This window comes from Bicyclus anynana, chromosome 24, assembly GCF_947172395.1.
Source record: "Bicyclus anynana chromosome 24, ilBicAnyn1.1, whole genome shotgun sequence".
Classification (NCBI taxonomy): Eukaryota; Metazoa; Arthropoda; class Insecta; order Lepidoptera; family Nymphalidae; genus Bicyclus; species Bicyclus anynana.
The window spans coordinates 6011413-6027245 of record NC_069106.1 but is presented as its reverse complement, the minus strand read 5'-3'; positions in this window follow the sequence as shown (position 1 = coordinate 6027245).

The window sequence follows — 15833 nt, the reverse complement described above, 5'->3', positions numbered from 1 at the left end:
TACGTATTACAAATTGGGATATTTATTCAATGTCAAAGGTCCCGATAATCGTTATAAATATCTTGTATTGTACGACTTTGACGATGAGGAAATTTAATTTGAAAATTTAAGAGAATTTTAGACCTTAAAATTATCTTTCATATTACTAACGAATGTTATTGAGATTGTGATTTTCGTTTACAATGCTTTACGAAATACCAAGAATGAATTGTATGAAATATATATTACCCACTAGAAAGACATTGCAACAACAAATGCTTATATAATGATTTATTTATTTTGCTATCATCCGCGAAAAGTCGACGAACCACTCACTCACTTTTTTGAAAAAAAAATTGACTTTGCAACCGCAAACTTGCAAACTTTGCTCCGGTTTCGGGGTGAAACGTACGTAGAGAGTATTTTGTCAGACCTGGGTGACGTTGTCGCATGGGTTCGTTGACTTTTCGCGGATGATAGCAAAATAAATAAATCATTATATAATCATGATGAACTTCCGCAAAGTAACGCCTGCTTCTATCCAATATACAACAAATGCTGTTAAACAAACTGGTGGTAATTTACGTTAACTTCGATCGATAGCTTCGTTGGAATACACCCGGAATGATAAGATACGGGATAGGAAGGAACTCACGTGATCTTCGACCCGTTCTTTTGTCCAGGATGCGTCCACCATAAGACTTAAACGGCGGGTGCGTGGCAACACAAAACAAGCAAAATTGATTCACAGTCTATTATTTATAAGAAGCACTCAACTTGTTAGTTATTAATGATTTATCCACAAAACACACGCGTACACGGCTTTTTGTGATGGCGGTAAAATATTTCTCAGCGTGCGCACGACCAGCTCTCAACGAATTAGCGGGGCGACTCCAACCATTGTCGATCGCAGCAGGCGAACGTGCGTAACGTGAGATGGAAGATAGGGGAAAGGATAAAATGAAGCAGGACAGCTATCGTAGCTACACTTTAATTTCTACCATTCCCCCGCCTGTGAGCTACTAAGCTCGCAATAAAAAAATAAAGAAAATAGCGAAAGTACATAATACAAATAAACAAATTATACGTATAAGTACTTAGAGACAAATATTTATGAGTTATAAATATTAATAGCGATAAATAATATAGTTAATAATAAAATAATTCTGATAAATTAATAGATATTTAATACAATAAGACACTTACTTAAAATAACGTAAGACTAGTCTATTGCGCAGGCAAAGGACAAAGCTTCACCATAGGCCGAATGAAGAGTCCAGTTTTAGTCTTTACTTCAGCGACTCTAGTAATCCCATCCTTGCCAGGGAATATGCGTGTTATAATGCCCAATGGCCATTGCAAGGGCGGAGCGTTATCTACGTTAATAAGGACCACAGTCCCTGCCTTAACCGAAAGAGACGTAGTATTCCATTTCTCGCGTGTTTGGAGGGTGTGTAAGTACTCAACCCTGAAGCGTTTCCAAAATGATTGAATTAGCGAATCTAAAAGCATAAATCTACTAAGTAACCGTTCCTTTTCACCACTAAGATCGGGCGCAGGTAAATACTCTAAAGGCACTCTATATAAAAAGTGAGCTGGCGTTAGAGCAGAAGGCTCAGAAGGGTCCGTACTCGCAAGGTAAAGCGGCCTACTATTTAATATCGCTTCAATTTGCGTAACTACTGTAAGCATCTCTTCATACGTCAAAATCTGCTTACCTATCACTTTAAAAAGAAGGGATTTTGCACTTTTTATGTTGCTTTCCCATATGCCCCCAAAATGGCTCCCAGTGGGAGGATTTAGTTTCCAGATTATGCGGCGTTTAGCGAGTTCAGTACTAAAATCCTTATAATACTCATCACTTTTTAATAGCGAAAATAATTCATCAAAATATCCTTTCGATGAAACGAAATTAGTCCCATTATCACTATATATAAATTTACAATTTGCACCAGATCTAGAGATAAATCTCTTAAATAAATTTAAAAATGAAGCGGAACTAAGATCAGGTGCAAGTTCAAAGTGAACTGCTTTGGTAACCAGGCATATAAAGATACAAAGATAAGCTTTTTGCTTATGTATACCTCGGCCTCTACATAGAGTAATGTAGAGCGGACCTGTGAAGTCCACGCCTGTATATGTATAAGCGTTAGCCTGCTCTATGCGACATGGCGGCAAATTAGCCATAAACGGGAATATTTGCTTAGGATTTAATCTATAGCATTTGATACATTTATGTATGCGTTGTTTTATGGCGCGCCTCGCGGATAAAATCCAATATTTTTGTCTAGTTATAGAAAGTAAAATCTGAGGACCTGCATGTAAATTTTCACGGTGGTAGTAATCAATTAACAAATCGATTATATGACCTTTTCTAGGTAATAAAATCGGATGTTTATGACAATAATCTAAAGAGGAATAAGTTAAGCGACCACCTACGTGAAGAATATTATCGCGAATAAACGGATTTAATTTTTGAATAGCACGCGAACACGAGATTCCTTTTTTTAGTTTTTGAATATCCTCATAGAAATTTGTATTTTGAACAACTTCAATGACTTTTGTTTCTGCGACATTTAAATCTTCCGCGGTAATATGAATTCCTTTAGGTAATTTCTTGAGAAATTTCAATAAAAAGACAACCGATCTCAGATACTTATGCCAAGAAGAAAACTTAGTACTTAACGTCAGTAAAGGATGTTCATCTACACTTCGCATGACAAGAGATATAGTTTTCTGTTCTGGAAGCGCAGAGGCGTTAGGTGAGAATTTCTGAACGGGCCATTGATTAATAGGCGACGAAGCCCATGTTGGCCCATTGAACCAGAGTTCATGGGTTAATAATTGCGAAGGCAATAGTCCACGAGATATACAATCTGCAGGATTCTCTATACCAGAAATATGATAAAGATCATCGGTACACAATAGTTCCTGAAACTGCGATATTCTATTAGCAATGTAAGTTTGAAATCTGTGAGGTGAGGACTTTAACCAACACAGAGCGACAGTAGAGTCTGAAAATACAAAAATATTGTCTACAGGTTGTCGCGATATTAAAGTATCATATACGTTGCGAACTAATTTTGCAAGTAATACAAGAGCGTTTAACTCTAGTCTAGCCAGCGTAACTAAACTAGAGGGAGAAGACACACGTGATTTAGAGCAAACTAATGAAATGATAGGTTTATTATCTCCATTTGTCACGTGTGTATAAATTACACAACCATACGCCTTTTCACTGGCGTCGGCGAATGCGAGTAAAGATAAATTAGAGTTATTTTCTACACCAAGGTGTCGCGGAATTTTAAGCTTTGATAAAAGAGGCAGCTCATCTATAAATTGTAACCAAGCCTCTATAATATGAGAAGGGAGCGTTTCATCCCATGACAACTTTAAAATCCATAATTCCTTGATTATCAATTTGGCGTATAAAATCACAGGCCCAACGAGTCCTAAGACATCGTAGAGTTGAGCAGTTGCGGAGAGAATAGAGCGTTTCGTCCATTTGAGCGAGGGGGGAGATACAAAAAAACTTAAACTATCATGAACGGGAAACCAATGTAATCCTAAAATCTTAAAGGTGTGTTCGTCGTCAAACGATATTCCTTCAGACTGTCGGTGCGTTTGAGGTATGTTACGTAATAATTCAGGAGAGTTACTAGTCCATTTAATTAAATCGAACCCTCCGGACTTAAACATTTGGATCAACTGCTCAGCCTTCTCTACTGCTTCTGAAGGATCAGAGGCAGAGGAAGCGAGGTCGTCCATATAAACATCTCTTTCGACTATCGCTGCGGCCGCGGGCCATCTATCCTTCTCTCTTTTAGCCAATTCGCGTAACGTGCGAAGCGCTAAAAAAGGAGACGAACGCAATCCGAAAGTAACGCGATTAAACTCGTAGATTTCTAGTGGTTCATTATTAGAAAATCTAAATAAAATTCGCTGAAATTTACGATGAGCGGGGAGAACTTCAATACATAAATACATTTGTTTCACATCTGCGAAAAAAGCGATTTTAAAGAGGCGAACGTTTATTAAAATATTAAATATTTCAGCTTGCAAGTTGCAGCCTGTATGAAGTAAATCATTTAAAGATATATTAACATCAGTTTTCATAGAAGCGTCTAGAACAATTCTAAGTTTGGTAGTCGCTTTGTCGTCCCGTATAACAGGCCTATGAGGCAAGTAAAAACCAGGCATAATGCTTTCTTGAGGAGAAATCTTAGAAAGAATACCCTTATCTAAATAATCTTGAATAACTTCGTTATATTTTATTCTTAAATCAGGTGAGTTATTAAACTTCTTCTCAAGGTTGAGAAACCTTCTCTTAGCGGGTATATAAGAGTTACCCAAGCGAACCGGGTCTTCCTTAAAGGGAAGAGATACAATAAAACTGCCATCAGTTTTACGAGTAGTCGTTGTGACATATATTTTTTCACATTCCTGCTCTTCGGGACTCAAAAATTTCTGATGAGGAGCTTCTTCTACCTTCCAGAACCTCTCTAAGAGATTATCTAGAGGTTCACGACTGAAAGCGCAAAAGGCAGAAGTAGATATAAGCCCAGAAGCGATCGGCGCGTCGCCCATGATGACGTAACCGAGCGAGGTTTCTATAGCAGACGGTGAGCTATTCTCAGCGGTAATTTTATTAAAAAGCAAAATATCGCAATATAATTTAACACCAATTAATAAATCAACACAACCTGGTTCTGAAAAACTGTCATCGGCTAATGGAATGTTTTTTATCAAGCTTTCTAGTGCGGACAAGTTTACTTTAGCATCAGGCAATTGAGAAGTAATACCTTCTACCACCAGAGGGCGTATATCGTATACTTTGGTGTCATCGAAGCGTGAGGTGAATTTCAAATTAGAAATCCCAAGTATTTTTTGAGAAGTCCCACCTATGCCCTGTACTTCTGTAAAGCGATTTTGTGAATATACAGGAAGCGATAATTTTTTACAAGAAGCTATAGCAATATAATCACTCTGCGAGCCAGGGTCTACTAGACATCGCAGAAAGTGAGTGCGGCCATAGTTATCAATAACTTTTATTTTAGCGGTACCTAACAATGTAGTTGCGTTGCGTTCATGAAAATCACGAAAAATTGTACATAGCGATGTGTGTCCATTAGCGGACGAGTCATTATTCGACTCATTTTTAGCTTTTTGTGTAGCTACATCAGCGGGTATATTAGCGTAAGAATTAAAATTATTATGAGAGTTAGCGGTTTTATTAGCGGGTAGCGATATAGGATGAGAGTGCGTTGCGTTTTGTGCCGTGTTTATATTAACCGGATCACTATAATTAAATTTATTTGCGTGAGAAAAACATAACAGAGACGAATGTCTCTGGTTACAATGAGCGCAATTGTGAGTCGATAAGCAAGAGTGCTTAAGCAGTTAGTACAATAAGAATTATTTTTTACTACTTGAAATCGTTTTTGCGGCGTTAATTTCATGAAATTCGGACATTTATATAAGTGATTATGCTTTTCATTTTTACATAAAATACATTTAGAGTCTTTAGAGTTTTGAATAGACTCCGTATTCACAAAAGATTTAGTAAATTTTGCAATAGGCGATTTTTTATTATGAGGTTTGGTTGAAACGTGCGAATCAGATGGTTTACTATTACATCCTCTAGAAAGAACCTTACTTTGTTCTTTGACAAATTCTACTAATTGTCCGTAAGAAGGAATTTTTTCTTTGCGATAAGTTATTTCAAAAAGTTTCACCGTTTCGGGATCAAGCTTCAGAAGTGCGAGATGTAATAGGAAAAAATCTGTTAAATTATCCAATTTTAATTGTTTAAGAGCGTCGACGGAGGAGTTGAAAGAATTTAAAAATAATTCGAGACCAGAAGCGGTATTATTATTTAATGATTTAAAATTCAAAAGTTGATTTACATATGTACCAGCCAATGAACGAGGATCGTCATACTTGTCTATCAAATTTTTCCATATAATAGAATAATTTTCACCCGATACTGGCAACCCTGCGCACATGGATGCCGCAGAACCTTTCAATTTTCCAACTAAATAACACACTTTTTCACTGTCAGAAAGCGTTGGGTTATTATGTATTAAATTCTTGAATTGTTCATATAGCTGCCAGTGAGACGAATCTCCCGAAAAGTCGGGTAATTCAATAGCAGGGAGACTGGATTTCATTGTGGGAAATTTAGAAAGACAAGGTTTTGTAGAATCATTTTTACTATGATAATAGGGTTCCAAAGATTTTTTAATAAAACAAAACATTTCCTCAAATGCGTTCCAACTTTGATAACTGATAACAGCGTTTGGATTTACTTTCATTTGCGCCATAGTATACTGATCCAAATTTAATTCAAACTCCTTACGCAAAACGTCTATATTGGCTGCCTGTACCAATAACGAAGGTAGTTTGCTACTGTCATCGCTAACTAGTAAGGTCAAGTCGTAAATACCTTGTAAGCGGCTAAACATCATTTCTTTCTTCGCTTCTAACAGCTTGAGATGGCATTCATCTGCGCTGTAGCTTGCGGGCAAGACTTCTTTTTTACTCATGATGAAATATTAATTTGTAAATTAATTAAATAAAAGAAAGTAAATACTTCTTCTTTAAATAAGTGTTAAAAAATATTAACAAATAGCGTTATATTAAGATGTCAACAAAAAGTTACTTGAAATCTATTATAAGTATCAAAAGATTTATGCTATAAAATGGAATACTTCGTTTCTCGTAACGAATGAATGAATGAATTCGGAGTATGTACCGTTATGTACCTACCTACTAGTTATGACGCGGCGTAATAGTTTAGCGTAATTAGCGTATCGATTTTATTTATATAGCGGAACTAACCGAAGAAAACATCTTATTCTTCGATTATAATAAATATATATATGTGCGGAATAGTATATTATAACAATAATATAAAAATATAATACGAAATAAGAAATAGCGAACTTAGTACGTCACAACGGAGGTAGGTTAGACAACGAAATTATAGTACAAATCCGGCTCGAAGGACCAAAAATGTTATGGTGTTTAAAACGTAACAAGACGAAATCGTCCACAATAATGAAGAATAATCGGCTTTACGAACACACTTTACGGCGTTATTTTACGACATTATGTACGAAATCGACGTAAACTACGAATTGTAAATGATGATTGGATGATTGAAGTTGAATCAATTCGCAAGAAACGTTTTTCAACAACGTTCATCCATTTAAATATGATGTGCAACGGTTAAGTTAAATAGTATTTATTTTCTCGCAGTATATAAAGTACCTAATGTTCACAGTTCACAGTTTTCTCAAAAAACTACTGGTTTTAAGTTATATTTTTATGGATGCTTTCAGTCAATAATATAATTTAGTTTTTCTTTAAACCTCGTATTTGGATCGGACGTAAATCAAAATGAAATAAATCCATAATTTATTTATACTACTGATTTATACACCACAACAGGAGGAAACAAATGGCCTTGATGTGGCCTTATCTATACTAATATTATAAAGAGGTAAAGTTTGTAAGTTTGTAAGTTTGTAAGTTTGTAAGTTTGTAACAATTTTTTGAAATTGGGTAATCTTCGGAACTACTGGACCGATTTTAAAAATTCTTTCACCAGTAGAATGCTACGTTATCGGGGAGTGCTATAGGCTATATTTTATATTTCTATCATATATAACTACTGAGATATCGCGGGTTTTCTCTTACAGGTCAGACCGAAAAACTTACTTATTCGCATGCGCTGCCTCAACCATTGCGTATAACTGAAATAAATGTATGGAGGCTTTTTGAACCTTAAAAGTTCTACAAAAAAGTCCGCGACACCATATATCTATCTTTTATATTTTAGCAGATATAGTACCTTTAGTACTTTAATAAATTATTTAAATTTTAAACTAAGGTTTACGTCATTATTTACACAACTAAACTTAAATCCTTATCAAAATAAATTATTTAATAATCACAAGGATATTATAGAGATAAGATTTGCCCTTTACAGTATGTTAATTAGTTATATAGTTTCGGAGATAATACAAAATTTCTGAAAGTCGCAGAAATGCCGCTATATGACGCCCCGCGGTTTCAATTACGTGGTTCCCGTTCCCGTATGAATATGAGGACCAAACATAGCCTATGACACTCGCAAATAATGTAGCTTTCTATTGGTAAAAGAATTTTCCAAATCGGTCCAGTAGATCCAGAGATTACCCCCGACAACCACACAAACTATACCTCTTTATAGTATTAGCATAGAACTCGCTTGGGAAATTATAGTCTTTTGGTCATTGCACCACGCACAAAAGGCTGGACCAATTTTGCTGAGGGTAGGGATAGGATAGAGGTAGGGAAGGGGTAGGATAGAGGTAATTAGAGGGGTAGGGTAGGGGTAATTTAGGGAAAGTGTAGGGTAGGGTAGGGTAGGGTACGGATAAGGTAGGAGTAGTGTAGGGTAGGGGCAAGGTAGAGATAGGGGAAGGATATGGAACGTATAGGGTAGGGCAGGAGTAGGATAGGGGTAGGGTAGGGTAAGGGTAGGGTACGGGTAGGGTAGGGTTAGGGTAGGGATAAGGTAGGTGTAGGAAAGGGTTAGGGTTAGCGGTAGGGTAGGAGTAAGGTAGGGGTAGGGTAGGGGTAGATTAGGAGTAGGGTAGGATATGGTATGGATAGGTTACGGGTAGGGTTAGGGTAGGTGGGGGGAGGGAAGGGTTAGCGTTAGCGGTAGGGTAGGAGTAAGGTAGGGGTAGGATAGGATAGGGTAGGGTAGGGTTGGGTAGGTTTATGAGCAGGGTAAGGTAGAGGTAGAGAAGTTTACATCAATTTTTACGCGGACGAAGTCGCGGGCGTCCGCTAGTACTCTTATATATTTAGAATAGGTTTTGCAAAATGCGAATATCCATAATAATATTATAAAGCTGAAGAGTTTGTTTGTTTGATTGAACGCGCTAATCTCAGGAACTACTGGCCCGATTTGAAAAAATTCTTTTAGTGTTAGACAGCCCGATTTATCGAAAAATGCTGTAGGCTATATTTTATCCCTGTACACCTACAGGAATGGGAAACCGCGTGGCATCTACTAGTTTAATAATAACTTGCCTTAGACGTCTTCTGCCGCCTGTGCCATTTATACCTTACCCAACCTAACCAATCAAAATTAGTTTAATTCAAGTAGGATTCAACGTCGACAATTTGTAAATACTCTACCACCGGTTCGTGAGGCAGTTTTCTCTGTCAAGAGCCGGCAAGAAACTCAACAACTGCACTTTTAAAATTATCATTTCAATGGAATCTCGTCGGCCATTCTGCAGGTCCATCACGAGAAAGAGAAATTGGCAATTGGGGAGGCTGACTGGTACTAGTCGCTCCTTTACACCAACACTTTCTTACTGAAGAGTTTTCAGATAGCATGGGTACGGTGACAGTTGCCTTATGACGTTCATAATAAGAAGAAAGAAAGACCTTTATTTTTAAGTAATGCCACATATCACATTAAATTTAATTATATTATGGCTTGACTGTCCATTCAAACAGTGGAGCACTAAAGAATTCTCTGTAATATGTGGCATAATCTAGAAAAAGGCCCCAACTCAGCTTTTTGCCGCATATTTTCAATAAAAAAAAGGATGCAGCACTGATTTAAGACAAACTAAGGTACAGCCCGAAACAGGAAAATATGGAAAGATTTGGGGGAGGCCTATGCCGTACAGGCGACTTGTATCTAGTGTAATTATTTCTTTTTAATTAATGTTAGATTGTAAGTTAAAATTGTAAAACGATACTAGAATAAAGGCTTTTTATTTATTTATTTATACTACGTACTGATATCGTGAATCGCGGCAAACATTCAAGTGTGAAACGAACTGTCACCGTGCCCATGCTATCTGAAAAACACTATATAATACCATTCGTATTTACTTTACCATAATAAATTATCCAGCTTAGGTACATTAATGTAATATATATAGCCCGTCAAAGCACCTCCCAAGTTCGGAGTATTTACGAACTGAACTATGCTAACTCTACTCGTTACTGAGCTTAAATGTTAATTTGGCAATTTATATTGGAACTTCTGAGAGATACGCACTTTCGGCAATAAATTATGGCCAGGGCCGCACTAATCGCGGCATACGCTTCATTATACCCATACCTACGCTTAGGGAAAATTCATACTAAATCAGATTGTATCAAACGATCACGCTACGTTTTGTACCTACACTATACTTTCTTTTTCAGGACTCAGTGGTTCAATTATCTTCGAAAACGTTAGATCACTGTGATTATTGTGTTGTTTTATTCCGTATTTACGCTTAGGGCTAATTCATACTAGATTTGATTGTGTCGTAGGATGAACATTTTTTTTTTATTCGTCGTCATCAACCCATATTCGGCTCACTGCTGAGCACGAGTCTCTTCTCAGAATGAGTAGGGTTAGGCCAATAGTCCACTACGCTGGCCCAATGTGGATTGGCAGACTTCACACACTCAGAGAATTAAGATAATTCTCTGGTATGCAGGTTTCCTCACGATGTTTTCCTTTACCGATTGAGACACGTGATATTTAATTTCTTAAAATGCACACAACTGAAAAGTTGGAGGTGCATGCCCCGGACCGGATTCGAGCCCACACCCTCCAGAATCGGAGGCAGAGGTCATATCCACTGGGCTATCACGGCTCAATATTATATATATTTATATTTTATAGGTTTAAAGGATTCTGTATTTCAAAAAGGATGAATGTAAGAACCAAACAAGATTATCGTTTTGTCTACCTATCTGCTGATCTTACCTATGCTTATGAATAACCTACCATGTTAATGCTTAGGGAAAAGTCATTCTAAATCAAATTGTATCTTAACATCACGCTGAGTTTTGTGTACAAAATATTATTATTCAGGGATCAGTGGCTCAAAAACCTACTGAATCCAATTCATTAAACTCATTGTAATCAATACCTTCAAAAACCTTATAAAGTTGTGGTAGTTATGTTATCTGTCTACTAATCGCGGCATACGCTTAATTTTACCCATACCGACGCTTATGGAAAATGCATACTAAATCAGATTGTACCAAATGATCGAGCTACGTTTGGTACACATTTATTTATATTTTCTTTTTCTGGATTCAGTAGCTAAAACACTTTCAATAACCCTAGATCATTTTTATGTTTCGTTAGATAGCTAAGTTTAGGGCAAATTCATACTAATCAGATTTTATCGAACGATCACAATAGGTTTTCTACCTACACTTTATTTTTTCTGTTACAGGCTCTATCTATAGGTTCAAGTTCGTTCTAAAATTTTAAACATTGTGTTATTTTGTCCTGAAGATTCATACTAAATCGGATTGTATCAAACAATCGCACTAAGTTTTGTGCAATATATATTTTTTTATGGATTCCATTTCCATGTTTAAAAAAAGAGAAACATATAGGATTATTATGTTATCTATATTCTATTCATAGCTTACGCTTCATTAGTTTTCCTAAGAATAGATATTACCTATCTATTCTTAGGGACAAGTCATTCTAAATAAGGTTCTATGTTTCGTTATATTTTAATAAATAATTTCTATTTTAGGACCTCAAAGGAAAGATCTACCGTATTATAGCCTCATTGTGTCTGTCATAATAATATATTTTGAGTTTGACCAAGTTTGACCCTATAGACCGGAACAAAGCAATACTGCTTGACACGTGGTGCCCGTTCCCGTAGAAATACGGGGATAATATGTAGCCTTCCTTCCTACACTGAAATATTTTTTTAAATCAGACAAACAAACAAACTCTTAAGCTTTATAATATTAGTATAGATAATACTCGTATCTTGATCATGATATATGTTAACAGATTTTCAAATAATAAAATGAGTATGATATTATTTCAAAAACATACTTTTAATAGACAATAATTACGTAAATAGACAATTGTTGAAGCCAATTGTCAGTTTGCATATAATTTGCTCCCGATTAACCTCACAATAAACCTCTTAATAGACAAACAGTTAACTTCTATTAGCTCTGTGTGATTAACTGCTAAAAGCTTGTCTCACTATATATAATATCAAGAATACCTACCTGCAAGTATCTATTTATTAAATTTACAGTGTTGTTCATAATCGAAAACTACTTGGTAGAATTTGCAGAGAACGTCTCACAACTGAGCGTGCTTTAAACTTTGAATATATTAACATAATATTAGAAAACAATGTCCTCCACCGCGTCTGTCTATCTTTTCGCGATAAGCTTAATAATCTTTTTAACATAAAAATGGTACCGACTTCAAAGACGTATTTTAATTATCGTGATATTAACACAACATTACTCGTCTTTATCAACTCATATTCGGCTCATTGCTGAGCTCCAGTCTTCTCTCAGAATGAGAGGGGTTAGGCCAGTAGTCCACCACGATGCCCCATGCGGATCGGCAGACTTCACACACGCAGAGAGTTAAGAAAATTATCTGGTATGCAGGTTTCCTCACAATGTTTTCCTACACCGTTTGAGACACGTGATATTTATTTTCTTAAAATTCACACACCTGAAAAGTTTGAGGAGCATGCCCCCGACAGGATTTGAACCCACAACCTCCGGAATCGGAGGCAGAGATATCCACTGGGCTATCACGGTTCTAGTATAATCCCTTCAAAATAATACATGAAATTTATTATACTTTATGGGTTACTTGGGATAGGCGGGGAGAGTGACTTGAATCCAAAAGGGGAGTGTTTGTTAACAGTCGAAGGATCCTTTAACTCTACATACAACGTTCACAAGTGCGTGACTTCACCCAAGGTCATTCTCTGCCATTCTAGGGTCTTATTTTGGTTACAGTTTGATTTGTTAATTAAGTTGTCCTGACAGCTGTTGTGAATCATAACCTTTGTTCAACATTAGTTTCTTATTTTTGTAATCACTTCTGAGTCTGCTAAAATAGTGATGATGATGATGATGATGATGAGTGCTTGCCCTAATCGACAACTTTTACCACGGCACGCCACACCTTCAGAAGTGACGAACAAAAAGATAATTTCATTATCCTATGAATGTATAAAACCGCAATGGCGGGTATTTAGAGTTTGAGGACGACATTTACATAATCTTCCCATTGCCAATCGGGGAATGTATGAATATTTTATGAAACGACCATTTTAACTCAAATTTCGGGACCGCTGTGGTGATGGAAGTTTGAAATAGATCAGGATACGGAAGGAGCTTACAGAGAACAGTACTTATTATTATGTAAATATTATAACTGTTATTATAGCCCTAATAACCCAGTGGATGTGACCTCTGCCTCCAATTCGGAAGGTGTAGGCTCGAATCCGTGGCATGCACCTCCAACTTTTCAGTTGTGTGCATTCTAAGAAATTAAATATCACGTGTCTCAAATGGTGAAGGAAAAACATAGTGAGGAAACCTACATACTCTCTACGTGTGTCAAGTGAGCTAATCCGAATTGTGCCAGCGTGGTGGACTATTGGCCTAACCCCTCTCATTCTGAGAGGAGACTCGAGCTCAGCAGTGAGACGAATATGGGTTGAGAATGATAATGATTATAACTGTAGGTACTTAAGTTATACCTACTCGATGTCTACTGTTTAACAACAAACAAATTAAATCACGAGGGTATAAATCGCTCTTCACACCTAATATTATAAACGCGGAAGTTTGTATGGTTGTTTGAATATATGTTTGTTACTGTTTAACGCCGGTACTACTGAAGCTATTTGGCTGAAATATAGCCTGGATTAACACATAGGCTTCTTAATCCCGGTAAAAAATACATGGTTCCCGAGGGATTTGTGAAAAACTAAGTTCCAAGCGGATGAAGTCGCGGGCGTCCGCTAGTAGGTAATAATTATAATTTACTTGTTCTTAAATATATTAATTATGAAAATGAATTTTAAGTGGTGATTTTAAATTATTAATCTCCTCTCCTATAAGGAACCTTTAAAAGGCCGTTAAATAATGATAAAATATCAGCAAAGATAATAACACTTTAACACTTAGAAAACCAGTTAATTATAACACCAAGTCCAATCTTAGCATAGCAACAACTTCGATCTAGATTTTCATGAATAAATTTGTAAATTCACCCGCTTCGCTGTAGTATGCAAGTTACTGGCTAGATAGGATGCCATGAATCGGTAAAGTGCTGATAGAATTTAATTAATTAACATTTACAACGTTCGCTTTGATCGGGGAATCGAAACGAGCGGCCCGATAGCGTTACATTTATTACATGCCTGCATAGTGTACAACAATTATAAAGCACAGTACATTGCAAACTGCGATTTTGAAGTAAATTATCACTTGAAAAGAGGTTTTTACAAAGGTTTTCTACTATTGATATGTTAGGTGCCTCCAAATCACCGCAAAAAGTGATCAGATTTTAGCTACTCCACTGAGCGCACACATGTACAATTTTGTGTTAACATACATTATATATTTATGTAATATATAATTTTTACACTTCTTGAGCATACAACTCGACATTGTAGATAATAATTAGATATTATTTGATTAAATAACTTTCGGTGTTTACATTCAACAACACAACAATAATAGGTGACTACTAGATATTATTATGGAAAAGCGAAATAATTCTTTTCGTTACAATCCAATTTTAACTTGGTAAGGTGTACGTGATAGCCCAGTGGCTTCGATTCCGGAGGGTGTGGGTACGAATCCGATCCGGTTGCACCTCCAACTTTTCTGTTGTGTGCATTTTAAGAAATTAAATATCACGTGTCTCAAACGGTGAAGGAAAAACATCATGAGGGAACCTGCATACCAGAGAATTTTCTTAATTCTCTGCGTGTGTGAAGTCTGCCAATCCGCATTGGGCCAGCGTGGTGGACTATTGGCCTAACCCCTCTCATTCTGAGAGGAGACTCGAGCTCAGCAGTGAGCCGTATATGGGTTGATAACTAAAGAAAGTGTCCGTATTGAAAATGTACTACGAGTAAAAAAACATTTTCCATACTCTCATAATTACACTTGACACGTTATTCGAGTAGATTATAGAGTTGCTTTTGCAAAATATTTTCAAAAAAATGTTCCGATCGTGTTTTTATATTCGAGCTCACTGTATGTCAACAGAATGCAATGTTTTTACTTGTAGATACATGTACGAAAACTACAGAAATGAAAATATTCGGGACTCGAGCTTTAGTACCAGAACTATTTATGTATGGCAAAAGAAATTGGGATAACAAAAAATTGTATTTAAATGTCGTGCAGTGTTGAGTATGCCTATGGGTTAAAGTTCTTGTAGAAATTTTTTGTTTCTTTACAAGTTTGCCCTTCACTACAATCTCACCTGATGGTAAGTGACGATGTAATCTAAGATGGAAGACCTCATAACAGTAAACCAGGATATTTCAAATAAAGACCCGGTAAATAACTTTAACCGACGAACTTGATGAAAGAACTGATGGGAAAGAAAAAAGCTAAGGATATTAAGAAGTTTCAAGATGTGACCTCTTTTTACCGCTACAGGAATAAGGCGCGATGATATTAAGTATGTAATCTTAAATTTTAAATCAAAATATTCGTTCATAACCTAAAATAAAAGAGGTACACAAAAAGTTAATGTGGGTAAAACGTTATCACTAGGTACGTACGTTCAGAGAAGCACATTAGAACCCAAAATCTCATTACGTTTAATGTGGCTTAGTTTGCTTATGAAAATCGACACCAGGGAGAGGGTCGCCCTGTAGAAAATTACGTGTTCGTGAATAACATATAGTTCTCTATCCATACCTACTTATTGTTTTAAGACCCTTCAGTAAATTATCATCCTGGGATGATAAATTTTCAGTTACAAAAGCGTCAAGAACCTGATTCATCATCTGCTGAGCTCG